Genomic DNA, 20,824 nt, shown 5'->3' with positions numbered 1-20,824 from the left:
GAGGGTTACGTTTTGTGACCATTTTAGGGATGCATACGGATTATACAATTTCTGTTTTAACATGCATTGTGAAAACTTGATAGCCATAAAGTAAACTTGTGGTGACCGAAGTACTCTGGCCTCTGGCATTCATTTGTTCTGAGTCACTAATGCCAAATAAATGTGCTACAAGTGTCACTTCTCATTTTATAAATGTTTTGGGCCAATGGGATTGATTTACTAAAGACAAATAGGCTGTTCACTTTGCAAAGGAATTTACCCTTAGCTTGATGAATGAGGTAAAACTCTGGTGACTTCCATCATCCAATCACGTGCAAGCAAAAATACCTTTTTTCTCTTTTTCATGCACATGATTGGATATTCGTAGCAAAGTGAAATTTCACCACATTCAGTAAGCTAAGGGAAAATTCCCCTGCAAAGAGAAGCACCTGTTTGTCTTTAGTAAATCAACCGCAATGAGTCAAAGTACAGAAGCCACAGAATTATCAAGATAGCCAGGCAACAAACATTTTTTGGAAGATGTCAATCGTGACAACAAATGTATGTCTCCAATTATAGTTTTTTTCTGAAGGACTAGTTTACTTTGGAATCTGTCCCCCATACTGTATACCCGATATGCATGAAGGGAAGACTATGTGCTGTGGAGTACAGCAGTAGAGAGTCAAACCCCTATTTGTACTGGGGAGCATTTTCAATCAGACAAAGTGAAATCCAAAATGTTAGAGTTGTCACCAGAGCAGGACATAAAAGAAAATCCTTCAATTGGGACACCTATGACAACTTTCTTAAAGAGAAAGTTGGAGTTCTTCTTTAAATTTGAATTGCATTCACTTTAGAGATATTTCCTCTCATTTCCTGTTGTGTCTCCAGGACAGAAAGTGTAAGGAAATCTCCCCAGCAAGACACAGACAGCAAAACACAACCTGATAGGTGTTTTAACCTTTCTCCACCTTAAGGCTTCATTCACACAGATGCTTCCGGCAGTGGCACCTCTACAGATATACAAAATTTCGGATCAGTATTTACTAGCATGCAGCCGCATCCTGTCATTGTGTTGTACAGGTGACTTCATGCAATACCTGTCTCTCCCGGGCACAGGTTTATGCACAGACGTGCACACTGTACGACTCTGCATGTCCATGTGAATGAGGCTTAACACTAACAAACATACATTTTAATTCTTTGATTGGGATTCAGTAAATACCTAGCTCATTTTACGTTTACAGTTTTATATTTATGTTTGTTCATTAACATAGAGAATTAATTGTGTCTGGTTTATAATATAGTTGTCCCTGCATTTATTGGTGGTATTAATTATTAGAAATAATAGTAATTGTAGTAGTAGTTAATGGACTGGTTATACATTGTATTGGGAATTTCCTGTTTGTCTGCGTAGAATAATTTCTCTGAGTATGTCATCATTTTCCGATCGCATTATTATTTTGAGTAAATAAGAATTTCTTTCTTGCCATGAATAAAAAAACAAACTTCTCCCGTGGTATTAGAAAATTATGTGTAGAAAGCAGTATTGCCAACAACATATAGGTTACTGCTGCAGAAAAATTCCTTGAGCATTTTGCAAGTCAATGTTATCATTATTATTATTATTATTAATATTCAGGATTTATATAGCACCAACAGTTTGCACAGCGCTTTACAGGGAGTATACTTACAATACAATTTAATACAAGAGGGTTAAAAGGAACCTGCTCATAAGAGCTTGCATTCTAAAGGATATAAATAATATAGGATATAAGCAAGATATAAGTAGGATAAGGGATATAAGTAATTCAGTCATGTATATAACATAAGGGGTTTGAATCACCATGGCAACCAATTAAGGTTTTGTGATTTACACAGTTTTGATATACTGCATAACCAGGCAGGTGATACACTTCTGCTTCCAGCTTTCTATGTCTCCTCCATCCTTTAAGTGCTGGTTCACACCTGGGCGTTTTTCAGCGCTGATCGAAGCGCTGAAAAACGCGCAGCAAGGGAAATGCCATAATTGCCTATGGGCATGGTTCCCACCTGGGCGTATTTCAGCGCGTAGAAACGCACTGAAAAATGCTCTGCGCCCAAACAAGTACAGGAGCTTCTTTTGGAGCGTTTTTTCCGTGCTTATCCATTGGTATTGCGGAGTGTGGCTCGGGGTTCACAAAGCGGTAACCCCGAGCCACACTTGGGAATACAGCGTAGGACTTACCTTGTCCTCCGGCTGCTGCCGTCTTCCGGCTCCGTCCCTTGCGAGCGGCCGCGTCGCAGGGGGGCGGAACCGGCAGCAAGTTTGAAAGTTTTTTAAAAAAGATAGAAAATAAAAGGAAAAATAAATAAAAAATCATACCGCCAGGGAGGTATAAAAACGAGCGTCAAACGCGCGTTTCACTGAACGAAAAAACGTGCTAAAAAGCAAGCTAAAAAAAAAATGTCTATAGTACGCCCAGGTGTGAACCCATCCTTAGGGTTAGGGCTAGTGTTAAAGGTGAAACAGAAAGTAGTAGAGTGATCTTCCTGGCTGTGCAGTGTGGCTGAGGTGTCTTAATCATGGGCTGAACAAACATCCAGATCTTTTGGCAAATAAGACAGTAAATATACAGTACTGTACAAAATTTTTAGGCAGGTGTGAAAAAATTCTGTAAAGAATGCTTTCAGAAATAAGTGTTAATAGTTTATTTTTAACAATTAACAAAATGGAAATTAAATGAACAGAAGATAAAACCAAATCAAATCAATATTTGGTGTGACAACCCTTTACCTTCAAAACAGCATCAATTCTTCTAAGTACACTTGCACACAATGTTTAACCTCCCTGGCGGTATTCTCGAGTGTGGCTCGGGGTTCATTTTCAGTACCAATAGCGGTAACCCCGAGGCACACTCGGGATTACACAAAAGTGTCACTTACCTTGTCGCTACGAGCACGCGGTGTCCTCTGCTGTGTGCGCCAGCCGATGCCGCCACCCGACTTTTAGTTTCGTTTTTGTCACAGCGGGGGGCGGAGCCGGTGGGAAATTCAAAAGTGAAAACATGCAATATACACAGAATACACAGAATACAATGGAATCTTCTATGATTACATTTCTGTATCAAACCATTTCACTTCAATTTTGTCCCTAGAGCTTTGTCCAGTGCCCTGCCTGCACTTTTACTGTTCTTTCTGCCTGGAAACTTGAGAACATCCATGGCATCCAAAAAGCGCCCCGTTAGGTCAAAAGCGGTTTTAGACCAGGTAGAAAACAGCGATAGTAAATTAGAACTACTTGCAGAATTGAGCAATAGCGATTCGTTGGGAAATTCGTCACCAGACACTGAAAGTGACGACAGCGACGAATTTGCGACCGCGCTCAGTGATGAGCAAACTTGGTACTCTATTGACTCTGGTACGGATCAGGCAGCGCCCCCAGAATTCCCATTTACTGGACCATTTTTCTTATTATTATATTATAATTTCTTATAGTTATTTCTTATATTATCATTTTTTCATTTCGTGTTTCAAACTTTATCATATACGGGATGTCTACTAGACTCTTGTTTGGATAGGTTAGGGTGAGTTATTCCTAAGATTTACATTGAGGCTGTAGCAGGAGACAGTTTGTTCACCCAAGGGCTAGAGAGCGGTACAATAATTACTGTCTGCAGGCAACAGTGAAGCATGTTGGAGGTTCTTTGCAAGTCTGGGGCTGCATTTCTGCCAATGGAGTTGGCGATTTGGTCAGGATCAAGGGTGTCCCCAATGCTGAGAAATACAAGTAGATTCTTATCCATCATGCCATACCATGTGATAGGCGTGTGACTGGCCCCAAATGTATTCTGCAGCAGGACAATGACCCCAAACGTACAGCCAATGTCATTAAGAACTATCTTCAGTGTAAAGAAGAACACAGAGTCCTGAAAGTGTTGGTTTGGCCCCCACAGAGCCCTGATTTCAACATCATGGAGTCTGTATGGGATTACATGAAGAGACAGAAGGATTTAAGGCAGCCGACATCCACGGAAGGTCTGTGGTTAGTTCTCCAAGATGTATGGACCAACCTACATGCTGAGTTCCTTCAAAACGGTGTGCAAGTGTACCTAGAAAAAAACAGAAGCAGTTTGGAAGGCAAAAGGTGGTCACACCAAATATTGATTTGATTTCTCTTCTGTCCATTTACTTTCCATTTTGGTAATTGATAAAAATAAACTATTAACACTTTTTTTTTTTTTTTAAACATTCTTACTTTACAGCATTATATCACACCTGCCTAAAACTTTTGCACAGTACTGTATAGTTCAACTGTTTAGCCGTGTGGCTGGAGTCTCTCCTTTGCTCGGTGGCTATACATTTTCCAAAAATGTTCCTGTTATATACATCAGTTTGTGATTAGTGACCTTGCAGCAGAACAGTAAATTACTATATAGGTGATATTTTTAATTTTTCACAGTTCATTTTTCAGGGCAAACTTTTGAGTGATATGCTCCCTTCTGGTCAAAAGCAGTACAGTATTAAATTGTGTCATGTACCCTTTTTTATCCACTAGATGGCAGCAAAATGATACAGAAACAGTTTCTTTCACCAGGTTTACAGGGATAGCAGAGATTGGTGATTGGTAGGCCAACATATTTTTCTTTACAATGTGATTAGTGGCATTTTTATTATTATTATTACTGGTATTTATATAGCGCTGACAATTCATGCAGTGCTTTACATATTGCACATTCACATCACTCGCTGCCCTCAAGGAGCTTACAATCAAGGGTCCCTATCTCACCTGCATACTAGTGCGTATTTATATAATATAAAAGAGACAGAATTTTGCAGATCATTAGAGAGAACACCAATGCAAGCAAAGCACCAATGCTGACTGTATCTCAAACATCTGATGGAACATAATTTGCAGGTTAGGGCCCATTCACACCAGCCACTGCGCTCAATTGCACAACTGGTGCGTGGTGCCCAGGACAATGCTGATGTGCGGATCCCAGCACATCTCACTGTGTACTTTTTTCTTTTTTTACTTTATTGAATTATGTCACAGTTGATATTTTATTCAGTTATACAGGCACAGCGGAGTGCAAGGAGGTTGTACCACGCCACATCCCATCCTGCTTCACTGAAAAAAAGTACTGCATGTCGTGCTTTTTTTCAAGGCACACCACCACTTTCCACTGCAACTTGGTGGTGTGAATGGTGTACATTTGCAACAAAGCAAATTATTTCCAGGCTGTCCTGAAAATAAGGCCAACGCTGCCCCAACGCATCTGGTGTGAATAGGCCCTTGATTTGCCCTTAAACCCCCTAAAACTTTTCCACCCATCCTCCTCGACTTCCCCTCATCTTCACTGACAAACTTTGTAGTTTCATGTTGATTGGGTTCCCCAAAGTGCTCTTAGGATTTCTGATGTTCTGAGAATGGTTGAATTGTGCCTGCATGTCCAACAAGCCTCTGAAACAGGGGTGGGCAAACTCTGGCCCTCCAGTTGTAGTGCAACTACAAATCCCATTAGGCATTGCAAGATTCTGACAGCCGCAGGCATGACTCCCAAATGTAGATGCATGATGGGATTTGTAGGTGCACCATAGCTGGTGGGTCGAAGTTTGCCTACTCCTTGTATAAAGTGTAAGGGTAGCTTAGGATAAGAGGGGACCAGATGACCATTAGGATTGCATCTATAATTCATTGCGTAATTTATTTTTATTATGTGTATTGGCATTAATATAACTATGTTCTCCAAGTCTACCAGATGACAGGGAGTGCTTAACCCACTCACATTGCAGGCAACATATTATATTCAGGATAGGGTTGTTGTCACTCACCTGTAAGTGCAGCTGTATATAAGGCCTTGTTCACACATCATTGGCTTGTATAACTTTCAGCTCCAGTATGAAGGTTGCAAACTGGCTGCTTTCAAAGCTTCATCAGAACTGGTCGCATTTTGCTGAAAGCCTTGCAAATGTTTTGTATAAAATTGCTGTTCACATTGTACTTATACAAGATAAAGCCTGTGTGAGCAAGGCCTAAGGGAGGGAGTGGGAAGGGAACAGAATGTAATAGGTGGCTAGAGGGAGCACTCATGTTCAAGGATGGTTCCCACCATCGTCATCACTTTAGAGTCACTGACGATATAACTTGAGATTTATATTAACAAATGTGCAAAAAAGCACAAAACAAATCATTTCCAATAGTTGGAACAAATATAATGGATTATTTTGTCATCATTGTCCATAATTTAGCTATTTTTCCTGATGGGGCACACACGTTTGCAGCCAACTAGGACCAAATAGATATTCACTTGACATCAGTGATAAAAAAGAAAAAAATCTAATTCATATGTCACTTTCGATGTGTTGACAATTACGCGCCTAAACGATGTAAAAACACACAATACAGAAAATTAAGAATGATTTGCATAATTATAGCAATTTAAATTGCATGGGTGTGTAATCTATCATTAAAAATGACAGCCAGTTAATCATAACACTTTAAAGATGACGTCAGATGGGCAGTTTCAGCACAGTGTCTGAAGGTTGGCTGTGGCCTTCCATATACATGCAAATGGCATTGTACCGGCTCATGAGACAGCTTAACTGAAACAAACGCTGTGCTGCGGTACTTCCTATACACTGCCAGTACACATATCTAAGACACTCCCAGAAAATCACTTTTATCTTTTCAAATATTGTTTTGGCCACTCCAGGGACCCTTAGAGACCCCCAGTTTGACAGAAAGCTGCCTTTGAGAATTATACATCAAGTTGTTTTTCACCTATCAATGGGTTCAGTACTCCACCAACACATCTTTTGGAGGGGAACAGCATGGGAGTGAAGGGAAAGTGTTAGTATGTGCAGCTTCCATAACCAGCGTTAAAGTGCATCTGTATGGTAATAACTTTATAGTGAGGTATCCTTTGAGATATATCGAGAGTGTTGTATATTGTGTGACTGGAACATATTAGTACCTGTAGTATATCCGAGGATTGTACTATTTGTGAGTGAAGCTTGATACTATATGTGGGTTAGACCACTCTTTACATCACTGAACAAGCAAAGTAAACCAGAGACCTAGTGAAACATTCTGCAGACTGGTAAGAAAGGGGTTTAGGAAAGGTGAGCGTTGTTCTGCGCTTATAAGTGTAATACTCAGCCTGCTCTTCAGTGCTCATATTGCCCAATAGTGGATCACTTGAGTGCACAACCTGTGTTAACTGTGATGAAAGCACATTGCCTTATAGTCCAACAAGAATAGGTGTGCTGTGTATTGTAGATAAATCAATAGATCAAGTCTTACATACAGGTTTTTAACATCACATGTTAATGTTGAGTAGAAAACCATTTTCAGTTTGTATAACTTTGAAGGTCCTTGTTCAGGCACTTTCAGTAATAGGATAACAATGGGTGCCAGTACTTCCTAATTGTGTTCCTTCATTGTCACACTGTCACATGGGCTTCCAAAGGAGACTACAGGTGACCATTTTAACACACATTACATAGGCATGGCCCACTGTTGTCACCATTAGGATACCCCTGAGAAGTGCGTCATTGCTTAGGTGCATGTAGATAGAAAGGTGACTACAAGGGATCAGAAACACTGAGATACAACAAAGGGTGAGAAATGTTTTTTAGATTTTATAAATGGGAATTGTTTCCAATACATAGTGCTTTAGCCAACTAAATGTTGTGAGAGATGGATGGATGGATAGATAGATAGATAGATAGATAGATAGATAGATAGATAGATAGATAGATAGACAGACAGACAGACAGCTAGCTGGATAAAGGATAGATAATAGATGGATAAAGGATAGATCATAGATGGATATATAATTGATGGATAGAGGATAGATAATAGATAGATAGATAGATAGATAGATAGATAGATAGATAGATAGATAGATAGATAGATAGACGGACAGACAGACAGACAGCTAGCTGGATAAAGGATAGATAATAGATGGATAAAGGATAGATCATAGATGGATATATAATTGATTGATAGAGGATAGATAATTGACAGATAGATAGATCAGGAATAAATCATAGATGATTCTCTTTGTATTATATTTGCATTATAAAAATGTCATCTGGAATTTGATTGGTTATTAAAGGCAATCCAGACCCAATCCCTTTGCAGAAAACAGCTCAGTCATTGCACAAATAACTTTACATTATGTGCTGTTGATTTGTATGGAAATGTCAAACCATCCTGACCTCCAAATGAAATATGGCAATTTCCAAACATTGTCCGTGAATATAATATGGGCCATTGTCTAAATAATAGACTATACGTGCATGTCCAATTCAGTCCTTTGGATGGCATTCATGCTATATTGACCGCGTCCTTTGGCTCCTGAATGACTTCTATGTGAATTTTACATCACTGCATTTTTCAGTTGTTCTGCATGATTGTGACAATATATAAACACGCAGATCAGGTTTTCTTCCTATCACCTAACAACGCCTAGCTTGTGACATCAGAACCATCCCAACCAGCTCGGTGGAGTTACAGTTTCCCTCTGTGGAAAAATCCATTCCATATCTACGCTAATCATTCAGGATGCAGCACAATGACAGGTTCATTTACACAACCGGACACCCCGGGAGCTTTACATAGACCTTCCAGCAGTATACGTCATCCTTTATTTCCTGACAGCAATTGTTATCTTACATTGTTGCATACAAGTATATTTATTTATTTAGTTTGTGACTTAGTGTGTGCCATAAATCAGGAGGGTTTTGGACTGTCCAAGCCCATCTAATAACATGTCCACACAGTCAAATCATGCTTGTGTGTTACGCTGGCCATACACCAGTAACATTTGCTTTCAGAATGATTGTTCAATTCTCTAATAGTTGATGGGATCAAATCAAGGATCAATTTCGACTGTAGTGACAAAAGGAGTAGGGAATCTTTTCTCGAATGAACAACACCTTAACAGTGATTTATTATTATACAGGATTTATATAGCGCCAACAGTTTGTGCAGCGCTTTACAATATAAGGAAGACATTACAATCGCAGTACAAATCAACACAAGATGGTAAGGAGGGCCCTGCCCCTGAGGGCTTACAATCTAAAAGGGGGAATGTGGTTTTTATTCGAGAAATCTCATTCATTCCAAAATTGAATGTTAGAATCAAATACAATTATGAACAACATTCTACAAGTCTCAAATTTTCATCTGAATGTTCACAAACAAATCTACCAATGTATGGTCAGTTTCAGTGATAATTATCATTGTAGTTTTGGCAAGATTTATGGATTATGTAAATGCTACTCAACTGGCTCATCCACTGTTTGCTCTTGTGCTCACCTTTCAGGGATATCCTGGTGCCATAGAGTTCCCTATAGGCTTACAGGGGACTGCCAAAAAATTAGTAGAAACACAGCTACTAGCCACATATCTTTTAAAGAGGTTAGCTGTCACAATATCCGGAAATCCGTGCCGGATTTTCAATATGCTCCCTGTTTCTGGGCTGTCAGCCTATGGTGTCTCACAAGGCTGCAGCCAATCTGCTCTCCTTCTCCCCTATTTAGGAGTTCCTCACTTGTTGCTCTTGGTGCGAGCAACAAGTCTTATGCCTTGTTCCGTACCCCTTCTGTCTCTGACTAACCCTGGGATCTTATTCCCTGCGCTTGCTATTGCGCTTGCTATTGGATCCCTGCGCCTTTGGCTTCCCTGTACCAGCTAGTATCCCTTTTTGGCGTTATCCCCTGCTTTTGCTCCTTAATTGCCTTCACCTGTGCGCCTCTCCATACTGCCTTCTTTGCCTTACTTCTACTGTGTTTTCCCTCTACAGTCTTTGTCTGTTTGCTGCCTCCTATTTACTGCTTGTTGTACTTCTACTCCGTCACTTACCTTCCAGTGTATCTTCCTTTGCTTTGCTGTCACCCCTTTATTTCTGTGCTCCTCTCTAACCTGGTGGCTGTGTTGGATTCATCCTTGTCTGCACACCCCCTGTGTGCATACATCCCTTTTGTGCTTCTTTGTGTACTTTTCTCTCTGTTATCCTGCTTCTTTGTATGCATGTGCAACGCACATCTCGTTTACTTTTGTACGTTGCACCTTCCTGCTCCTAGGTGTGCCTCTAAGCCGCTTACCCTTCCCTAGTGTCCTTGCTTATCTATTCTCTTCAGTATACTCTGCTGTTCTGCTGTGCGTTTGCACTTTTGCTTGAGACTTTCTCTCTCTCTCCCTCTTCCTGTCTTCCTCCTCTTGGTTACAAGTTTCTTCCCTACCTGTTTGTATCCAGTTCCCCGCTGCATGAACTAGTCCCTTGCGTCTGTGTGGGTGCGCTAGAGGGCCGCAACCTGGAAGGTGTCCAGCAGCCAATCATCCTCACCACTAGAGGCTCTGTCGAATACCTGGCCCTTCTTAGATTCTGCGCCTCTAGTGCGTCCTCAGAACGCACAGATCATTCGTTCCTCTCTCCCTGTGACCTACATCCCCGATATCCCGCCTCTTTGTGACTCCTACCAACTCCGCAAACACAGGAGCTCATGTGCCCTGGTCCCTAGACCGTGACATTAGCACTGGAAAGTTCGGACAGTTTATTGAGAGATCATGGTCAGGGAGGTAATTCATTTGCTCATCTAAGTCTTCGTTTTTTGGGAAGTAGAAGTCTTATTTAGGGCTTGGCTGCTTTACTTTCCTTGCTCCTTTGGACAATAAGTGTTTTAGATTTATGTGCAGTGCTTTAGCTGTTGGGATAAAAGACTCATCTGCTTTGTTGGGATAAAAGACTATTACGCCTAGCTCCCCTATAGGCTAGCCTACTCATGCAGTATAGAAGCACAAAGAACTAGAGTAAGCCTTAAAGCCCATTTCCACCTTTGCAGCTGTATTTTGTTTTTAAAACATATGCCAGCAATGTACACCAACTATACATGAAGCATATACAGGTGAAACTTGAATAATTAGAATATTGTGCAAAAGTAATTGCAGTAATTGCTGCAAAAGGGGCCCTGGGTTTCCCCCCCCCCCCCCCCTTCCCTGGACAGTGTATTGTGTGTAAAGGCAGAGCTAGTGTTCACTGATCATGTTACAATGGGCGACAGAAAGGGGGGCAGTTCATTACAGTCTGACAACCTGGTGTCTGACTGAATTTCCCTCCTTAACATCTTGTCTTGAATTGTATTGTAAGTGTAATGTCTTCCTTATTTTGTAAAGTGCTGCGCAAACTGTTGGCACTATATAAATCCTGTATAATAATAATAATAATTTCCTGTGGAGACAATTTTGAGGCTTCAGGCCTAATAAAATCTTCATAAAAAATGAAGAAAACCTGCAATGTGAGTCATGAAAATGATCACATGTATACATCATCACTGCACCTCTTCATTACCACAATGAATGCTAATCACTTCCAAAGGTGGAAATGGAATTTGTATAGCCAAAACTAGGGATGAGCTCAGGTTTGGACCGAAGCCAGTCGGAACCCGAGCTCCCCTGAAAAAGGAAGTGCCATGGGCACTTCCACACAATCAGCTGCAGTATGGGCATTCCCCGCTCCACAGCTGAGTGTAAACAAAGGGGCGGGATGCTTTTGCTGACATAATGTATTTAATATGGCCACGTAACCATATTCAGTAAATATAACCCCTTCACGTCCACTGACGTACATAGTACGTCATTGGCAGCTGGCCCGTTTAAACAGACTCCCAGCGCCTGTTTACAATTGTAAATACAGCTGTCGGATTTACAATAGAAGCTATTCTTGCGGCTCAGCTGCCGCCAGATCTTTTTGGGAAGCTGTGAAGGAGATCGGTGAACTTCTGTTCTATGGGACAGGGAGCGACGAGTATTACATCACTTCCAGTCCCTGTGCTGTCGGTGCTGGGCTCCTGAAGCCAAGCAATAAGCTATTGAAGTGCGATCTGAACTTCAATGGCTTATCTAAAGTGGAAAGGTGATACTAGGGGTCTTTTGGAGTGAGAGAAATGATACTAGGGCCAATATTTACGCGTATCCCTAAACTTATGACCTGTGGGGGTTTTAAAGCGTCGTCCATGGACTTTTTGGGGTACTAAATTTATTCGCTGTTTTACTGACGCACACAATTTTTAACCTGGGCATGTCGGGTATCTATTTACTCATTGTAATCTCATCTTTTATATTTTTGTTTTGGGGCACTGTACGCCCGCTCAGATCGAGAGAGCTCCTGGCCGGCCGTTTTTTTACTACAGCCGGCCCGGAGGTAGTTAACTTAAGTGCATTTTTCTGTTTTGTTTGGGTTTGATAATAAGTTGCACTAATATCGTGCAACGTAAAAAGGGGAGAGGAGGGAGGTATGGGGCGGGCAGAGGAGAAGGAAAGGGGCAGCGGGGGAATGCAGAGTCACCACAGTCTACCAGATAGCAAGAAATTGTGCTGCAAGTTTGAAAATGACTTGACTATTGCAGACTTGCCAAGCTTCACAATTTTGTTGCACAATTACAGCAAGTCTGCATTGCAAGTCTCCAGACCAGCGAGCTTGCAGAGCTCTTACTAAGACCTGCAGGACTCTTGCTGTAGACTTGCCAAGCAAATTTGCTACAAATTCAAAAAGTGTCAACTAGAACTTGTGCTGCGAGTGTTCTGCAAGTCTACAACTTGCCAGGAATGTGTGCAGCAAGTTAACAAAATTACAATTTAACCCTGACACAAGTTTGTGTCAAGTTATCCTTGCTATCTGGGCTGTTCTTCCCGCTGGTGCTGACTGCAGTGGTCTGTGTCTCCGCTGTCTCTGCTGATACAGGTGGGGAGAGCAACAGGGATTGAAAGAGACACAGATCGCCGCAGCCATCAACAGCAGGGAGGATAACGGAGGAGCAGAGTGGCTATGGGGGGTTCAACTAAACGAAAATCAACTAATCGACGAATTGTTGACAACTATTCTCATTACCAATTATAACTGATTTCAACGATTAGTTGTTTCAGCCGTATTCCGCAAGACCCATGCGATCTGCTACAGGCAGGAGGCGCTGTATAATCCAGTGACATCTGTCACTGCCCACAGCTGGGGACGATCGCACCTGGACGTAAAAAGTATGCATCCTGGTACGGTCATCTGCAGGTTATCGGAACAGCTGTGGTTGGTGGCAGCTGTCCTTGTATTATACATCACCTCACACCTGCTGCAGAATGCATGAGTCTCACAGAGGAATTTGTACGTGTAAATGCGGTCTAAGGGAAATTCCTGTGGTTTCTGAGATTTCCTTTCATTTCCTGTTATGCCACTATGCATATACTTTAAACATAACAAGATGACAATACTCTAAGGCCTCATTCACACTGATAAAAGCCGGCGGGCACGGCCGTATCAGGCTGTTCCCGGGAAGGACAGGTGCTGCGTGTGATTTGTACGCAGCAGCCTGTTCTTCTCTATGGGAGTAAGCGGCTGCGAACTGCACATCAATGCGGGTGTCCATACTCGTATGCAGACAGGATGGATCCTGTCTGCGTCCAAGCACAGACACCCGCACAGATGTGCAGTTCGGGGGAGCATATGGCTGCGTACTCCCATAGAGAAAAACAGGCTGCTGCGTACAAATCACACGCAGCACCTGTACTTCCCGATACGGCCGTGCACGCCGCACGGATATGTACGGGCTGGCTCTTATCAATGTGTATGAGGCCTTAACTTTCATTATTGGAAGAGCCAAGCACGGTGTCTTCTCATCTTCTTCCTTCACAGCTTTCACTAATACCAAAGTGCAGAGGCATGTTAAAATAGTTGTCCCCAGGTTTCCCTATATTTAGATAGTCACCTTCTTATAATACATCAAATATTGTGTCATTGTTCTCCAATGACATATACAAACCCGATATACTACCGATTCAATCAGATTCTTTGTCTAATTTCATAACCGGGGTTGCCATTTATGTCAGCTTAGATTTTTCTGGCATTTGTAGTGCATAATTAAAGGTCTGCAGTTTGCCCGCTCTCATCATTGTAGATTAATTTCATGTATTTACTTGTTCTGCAAATATTAATCTGTTTATAAAGTTCATGATCTAGTATGTTATGACAAGAGGTTTGGAAGTTGAATTAACCTCAGTGTCAAATAAAATGCAAGGTCTGGTCTGTCACGGCGATAGTAGACGGTCGGTGCACGTGAGTCTGTTTTTGATCATCAATCCTGAGATCACATCCAGCTAAATGAAAATGACACATCTATTTGTTATCATTCCCAGAGTGTATAAGACACAGCATGTGTAATGATTTACTGTAACTCATCACACTTCCAGCCAAATGCACCTAGAGGCATAATGCATGACGTGTGAGCATTGTAATATCACACAAAAGTCATTCTTCAAGATCTTTTGTGAGTTATGAGTGTATGGAAGATCTCTTGCTGTTTATGAAAAGGTATTGGCTCTCCTGAATCATACTTCCAAGCTTTTCCCAATTTAGCCAGGACACCTATTTGGCATTCTAAAAATACGGGACTTGCGTCAACTTGTGGTTTCGCTTAAAAACGTTTAATTTGCTAAAGCACTGTGTATGCTAAACAATTGTTATTTTTTTTAATTAAGAATTTTGTAAAAAAAATGTTTGCATCCTTTGTTGCATCTCAGTGGTGCTGATCTCCTGCACCCTCTTGGTCCTCTAACAACAGAGGACCATGCCTGCTTAAACCCCAATTCCGGGTAAACCAGAAAACTACATTTACATTTAGGCTACTCCCACTCCACAGTGGTTAAGTGCTTGTTTATGCCTAGGGACTGGAGTTAAGTACTTTTGCTTTACTGATCCCTTCTCCCCTGGCGGTCATTGCTCACCTTCCTCCCCTCTACTGTGGCTCGTAGACTGTCCCTCAGTGTCGTCATGTCTATTGCAGGTATTTGGAAGCTCCATTAGATGTGATGATGTCAGAGGTCCTTAGATGACACAGAGCGAAGGGGTAAAGAGGCTGTGACAAGACATAGACAAGCACTCATCCCTTGCAGTGTGGGGGTAGCCCCATTTCAAAGGTAGATTGCCCAGAGATGGGCTTTAACCACTTGCCATCCAGCCGATTGTAATTAAACGGCTGGACGGCACACTTTTGACAGCGGGTGGGCATTTTTAAACATCCTTTCCTGCCGCCCCTCTCGTGCATGCGACCCTGCACATGCCCGAGCGGGAAACTGTACACATTGTTTACGGCCTAAGTAAACTGTTGCATGCAAGTGTTCAGGCAGCTGCTTGATCGCTTGTATGGTGCCGGGGAGTGTGCTTCTGCCGCCGCCACCAGCTATCCCAGGCTCTGCTGTCCTCTGTGTGGGAGGGAGATCAGCATACTTTTACTGGCTGATTTCTCTTCTGACTACTGGACCCAGAAGTGATGTGTAAGACATCACTTCCGGTTTCATTCTGTCATTTCTCCAGCTGGTGAAGCAGATCTCTGCTTAATCAGCCTCTTTGGGGTCCCTAGGTGACATTAGGGGGTCTAATAGACCCGTGATGTCTCGATAAAGAGGACCTGTCACTATATCTGTGCTATCACATATAAAAAAAAATACATAAACCCCACCACCACATTTATACAAACGTAAACGTGTCAGGTTCGCCTACGTGCGAAAACAACAACTGCTCCACAGGTTACATATCACCGCCAACGTCGGTGTGTGAGCAGTAATTCTAGGGCCATTAGTCACTGTTAACACTAAACTGATGAGCAGTAAAAGCTTTTAAAGCATCGCATATGGGCAATTTTGTGTATGGTATTTTTTTGCCATTTGACGGACGCATGCAATTATAAGGCTAGACATGCTTTATTTTTTAACATGCCCCCTATGTGAGGGTACCCAACACGACCCCATCTTTTATTTTTTCCAAAAAAATTGGGTAATCATGTCCACGGGAGTGAGCTTGGAGCGGTGGCTTCTTTACAACACACACAGGGACCATGGGGAACAAAAATAGCCAGCCTCCAGAAGGAAGGACAGTGTCAGCACCAATTCAGAGATGATTTGAGGTTCTACAGCCGAGTGATACACAAATAAGATACATTTATGTTAATAGTTAAGATACTTGAATGTATTTATAGGATTTAATTCCTGAGTTCAGTGTCACTTTAATTCACCTGAAAACTATTAAAGGTACATAGGTGTGTGTACAATGTCATTGGTGTGACGTAGGAGGGGCACTGTCACTATACAAAGTATTTGGGGCAATGGCTGTGGCTGCTTAAGCAAAGCCAATAAGAACTGTTACAGCTGTCGCTAGTAAGTAAGAAAGCCGGGGTACTTAAAGAATGAGAATGCGAATTACCCAGCAATAATCCACGTTACATAACATGGCATCCTTTATGTACTGACCTTAAACTGGGTCTGAGCGACTAATATGCCGGGTTATTAGCAAGTTGTGATCATATCACAGTGCACCTAGCACAGCTCACTAGATCAGATCTCCTAATGTCAGCAGGCTCTGACTGTTGAACTTGATTGTTGTCATATTCATAACTGCACGCCTGTCTGACTGAATTTTTACATCTGCCATTACTTATAAGAAAATATTTTAAATCCGCATGAATTGGCCTCACTGGGGATTTTGTCTTGAGTTCTGGATCAATAGTTCTGCAACAGAATTAGAATATGTCAAACTTTAAAGCTACACTTCAGGGGAAAAAAAGGAACTGGGTGTGACGTTAGATGATCCTTAAAAAGCTGTATGTTATGTGTGGAGCGCTGCTGCAAAGTATAAAAATCTTACCTTGTAGCATGCTGGCTCCGACATACTGTATAACACTAATTTTTCCGGGTGCTGAGGGGAATAACTGATGAGACTTGCGTGTTCCGGTCACATCACTCACCCCTCCTTGCTACTTGCCTATTCACAAAATGCCATACATTTTTCTCAAAGAGTGGATAGTGTTCTGTGATTGGAGAAGAAGAGATGGTGTCACATCCCTGCCCTTTCCTCTCCTCCTCCAATCACAGAATGCCTTCTTACATACAAAGCATTTTGTGAATGGGCAAGTAGAGAGGATGGGTGGGGATGTGATTGGAACACTTCGATGCTCGAGTTGCATCCCTCACTTTTTTGATCATGATATTACTTAATTGCCATTTCTCATACATTGCTGATACCTACATTTGCAATTAAAGCCCACTGCATAAAAATTGCAAAGTCTTCCTTAAGACCGTTTTCAGACATGCGGTCCGATCAGATCCGTCTGTTAGTTTTTCAGGCTAACAGACGGATCCCAATGTTACTCTATGGGCAGCTGGATCTAAGCGGATATGCGTTCATTTGCATCCAATAATCCCCCATATCTGTCCAGGTCCAGAAAACTAAACAGAACAGAGTTCCGTTTTGGAGGACCTGATAATGACATGTTGGGGGTAAGCTGCTGTAAATGGACACGTGTCTGCTTACATCCAACTCCCACAGACTTAACATGGGTCCAGTTAGGCCCCATTCACACCTATGTGTATTGTAATATGCGCGTCTGTCGTGCGACCGTCACACGGTTTTTTTTACCGCGATTCGCGGTAAAAAAGTCACGCGACCGTCGCGCGATTCCAAAGGCGACTTGGCAGTATCCAAATGGAAAACGCCCTACAAAACGGACCAATACGCAGCAAAAACGCTCCGGGACCTTTTCATGCGTGGGCCGTTTTGAAGTGCGTTCGGGACGGGCGGAAATACGGACAGGTGGGAACGATACCATTGACTACAATGCTATTTATTTTTTTGACCGTTTTGTAGAGCGTTCATCGAGCGTAGGACGCGCTACAAAACGGTCAGGTGTGAATGGGGCCTAAGTTCAGTTTTTCTTCCATTGTAAGATGGTGATAAAAACTGGACGGACATGGATGCCACAATGGTGACATACATTCTGTACTGCTATGATCATCAGGGGATCAGTGACTGAGAGGCACCCCTGTGAAAGGAGCCTAAAGTGCAGCTGAAGCTAAAACATTTTTTCTTTTAGTTTTGGATAGAGTGGAGAGGGATTAGAACATCTATCAGGTTTTTTTTTTTTTTTTGCTGTCTGTGCCCCGGTCAGTGAGATTCACCTTTTCTATTTGTCTTGGTGACTGTTATCACTGAAGGTGAAAGGAAAGAAAAATCCCAAATGTTGGGTTGTCATCAGAACAAGAGATCATAGAATAGTCAGTTCAGAGCAAGTTTCTGAATTTGCAGTTATAGGTTGCTGCACTGAACTAGCCCTTTGCTTTATTAAATAAGCCTCTAAGAATGAAAGTTACAGGATAACAAAAACTGTGACCTAGATACGTTGGTTGGAAAAATGGGTAGTGCTGTAATAATTGGAGTGCACAGGAGCCTGGATTTGAGTCATTTCATGACTGCATGTTGACGGATTCTCTAAATGTGACTGCTGCCATCCTGCTACAGATGAGATCACAGCGCAGTCAAAGTGATGATTGCTTTATTTTTGATCCCACTCTCTTTTTCACAAGCAACTCCTCCATGAATACATAATAAAAATTAAAAGTGTGTTTGAATGCCAATCAATATAGCTTTTCCCTAGTGAAGTTGTTTGATTATCATTAAATTAAAAGTGATCAATTACACAGAGCTGTGAGTCACCCGGCTTCTCTTTAGCATGCTCCAGTCTGGTCATCCCAGATTCTTTTCAGGTTAATTTATTCCGGCTCCTGTCATTCGCAGATGTCATCTTTTTTCCAGGGAAGCGCAATTTATACTAAATGTTACCTGCCCTTGGATCTGGTCATTAATTACGTATATGAGCAGACACACTGCTGTGATAAGGAACACACTTTTAGCTGTAAGGAACCTTCAATTTGGGTCCTTTTGTAGCTCACAAACACACAAAAAAATTGACATTTCAATTTCATATAAAAATAAATTATGGAAATTTACTGTAAATAATCTCCTTATTGTAGCTCACTTTTAAAACTGAAGTCCAGGAAACTGTTTAATTAACATATGGGAAAGCTGTGCTACCTGCCAAAGATTTTCTATTTCTATTCATCTAGTCCTGTGATTAACACAGCTCTACCATCACAGCATTGACCTGTTTGGCAGTGCCGGAAGACTTAAAAGAGAATTATGAGGTGAGTGAAAATAACTCATCCTCAAAGTTCGAGCCGACGTATGACAATTAAACTGTCACACGTTGGCTCAATAGATCGCATACCGTCGCGCGCTCACTTCTGGATCATCTCCCTGACAGTCACTACTCCCCGCAGAGATTCCCCCCTCCCCGCTCCGATCCTCCAGCGCTGACAGGAGGAACAGATGGGGGGGCGGGCACAGCTGGCTCTGCCTCTAGATAGGCAGAGCCCGCTGTCATTCACGCAGCTGGGTGGATCTCAACAGCATTGTTGGGGTCCGTCCCGGCTGTGGCGGTCTCAGTATATCACGAGCTGTAGCTCGCGATATGCTGAGCTTTGGGTCACGGGCGGACACTAGTTTATGTCCTCCCCTGACCCTTAGGAAAACCATGGGGAAAAACACTTACCCCTTAGTTCTCCTTTAATTTCTCTTTTCTGCAGTTACGTGACACTTAAAAGTCTTGTCCCTCTCCCAGGCTGTGGCTGGACAGTGAAGGAGAAGGAGCAGATTGATTGATGAGCTTATCTATTTTTCACACTGCTCTCTTCCCCTATCTGCACGTTCTTTGTTAGCACATGAGCTCTGCAGCAGAACTGTTTGGCTCCTTGCACTTTTTCTCCCTTTCCCAGTCTGTGCCCTGCTATACAGGGGATTGCACAAGGCTAATATCAAATTCGGAAAAACTATACTGCTTGCATTTAAAAAAAAAAAAATGACATTTACTGATATATTAATCAATACAGTGCTGCAAATAGTTTGTGTCTTTTATATCTTCGGCAGCTGTAACGCATATCTCTAGGCAAAACCTTTTTTTTCCTTGTTTTAGAAAGATTAGGGAAGGGTTAAGACCCTCTGTCCAGTTTTTGTGGCTGTCTGTGTCCCCTTTATGGAGATTCACCCCTCTATTGTACTGGTGACCATTTTCACCAAAATAGAATGTGATTGGAAATCCAAACCTTTTGAGCTGTCGCCAGAAAGAGGTAAGGGGAAATCTTCCATCTGGGGGCGCTTGTTTTGGGATGACTGTCTCAGTGGGGGAATTCCCCTCACTTTGAGAGATTTCTTCTAACTTCCTGCTGCGTCTCTGGAACAGGAAATTAAGGGAAATTTACCCAATGGTACACAGACAGCATAAAATAACCTGCCAGGGGTTTCAACCCTTCTTTACTTTATCCAAAAAAAAAGGTTTTGGCTAAGTAATTCTTTAGTATAAATGAATATACTGGATCAAAATCTAGTGAGGAAGGTATCTAGATGTATACATGTATATAAGTGTATCTACCAGAATGCCTTGGGAGCCCTGAAACCCAAAGCCCACTATTATGCAAAATCAAAGTTTAGATTCTTCCGCTTTCCTGTATCTCACTATTTGTCACTGAAGCTACATATTGCATTTATCAACCAATAATAGCGTGCAGGAAGAGGGTGGTGGCAGGCCAAAGCTCTGACTTCAAAAACAAGGCACTATGAAACTTATCTAAACGTTATGCGAACACCTGTAGGTGCCAGGTTTTCATAAGTGCTCTCAGTTTACGACGTTTAAAGAGAACTCAGATTTAATTTTATAGACCAGTATTATAGTCTTGCTCATAGATGCTAGACAATGGCATACAATGTGGAGGGCACCTGTGCAAATAAACAGTTGGAGACTTCCTTTGATACTCGCCAGTAATGCTTTGCACATGTGAATGTTAACTTTCCTTGCCATTCAGCCAGAGTTTTTGCTTGAAGATTTAGCTCTGTTCCCTGCTATGTTTCACATCCCTTCTTTATCACTTGCACAGCCAGCGCCACTGCTATCTCTTCTTATAACAGCCCCAGTGGTGGTGGAAGGGGAC

At 42.0% G+C, this 20,824-nt stretch overlaps 1 protein-coding gene across 1 annotated transcript in view; it reads left to right on the top strand.

Annotated features, from left to right (window-relative positions):
- The window catches only part of LOC108790310 (cAMP-specific 3',5'-cyclic phosphodiesterase 4D), a 276,758-nt gene that overhangs the window by 90,974 nt on the left and 164,960 nt on the right, over nt 1-20,824 (top strand). The window lies entirely within an intron of this gene.

This window comes from Nanorana parkeri, unplaced genomic scaffold, assembly GCF_000935625.1.
Source record: "Nanorana parkeri isolate BGI_ZX_2015 unplaced genomic scaffold, ASM93562v1 scaffold463, whole genome shotgun sequence".
NCBI lineage: Eukaryota > Metazoa > Chordata > Amphibia > Anura > Dicroglossidae > Nanorana > Nanorana parkeri.
The sequence above is the reverse complement of the archived record's forward strand: the minus strand, read 5'-3'. Positions and strand labels throughout refer to the sequence as shown.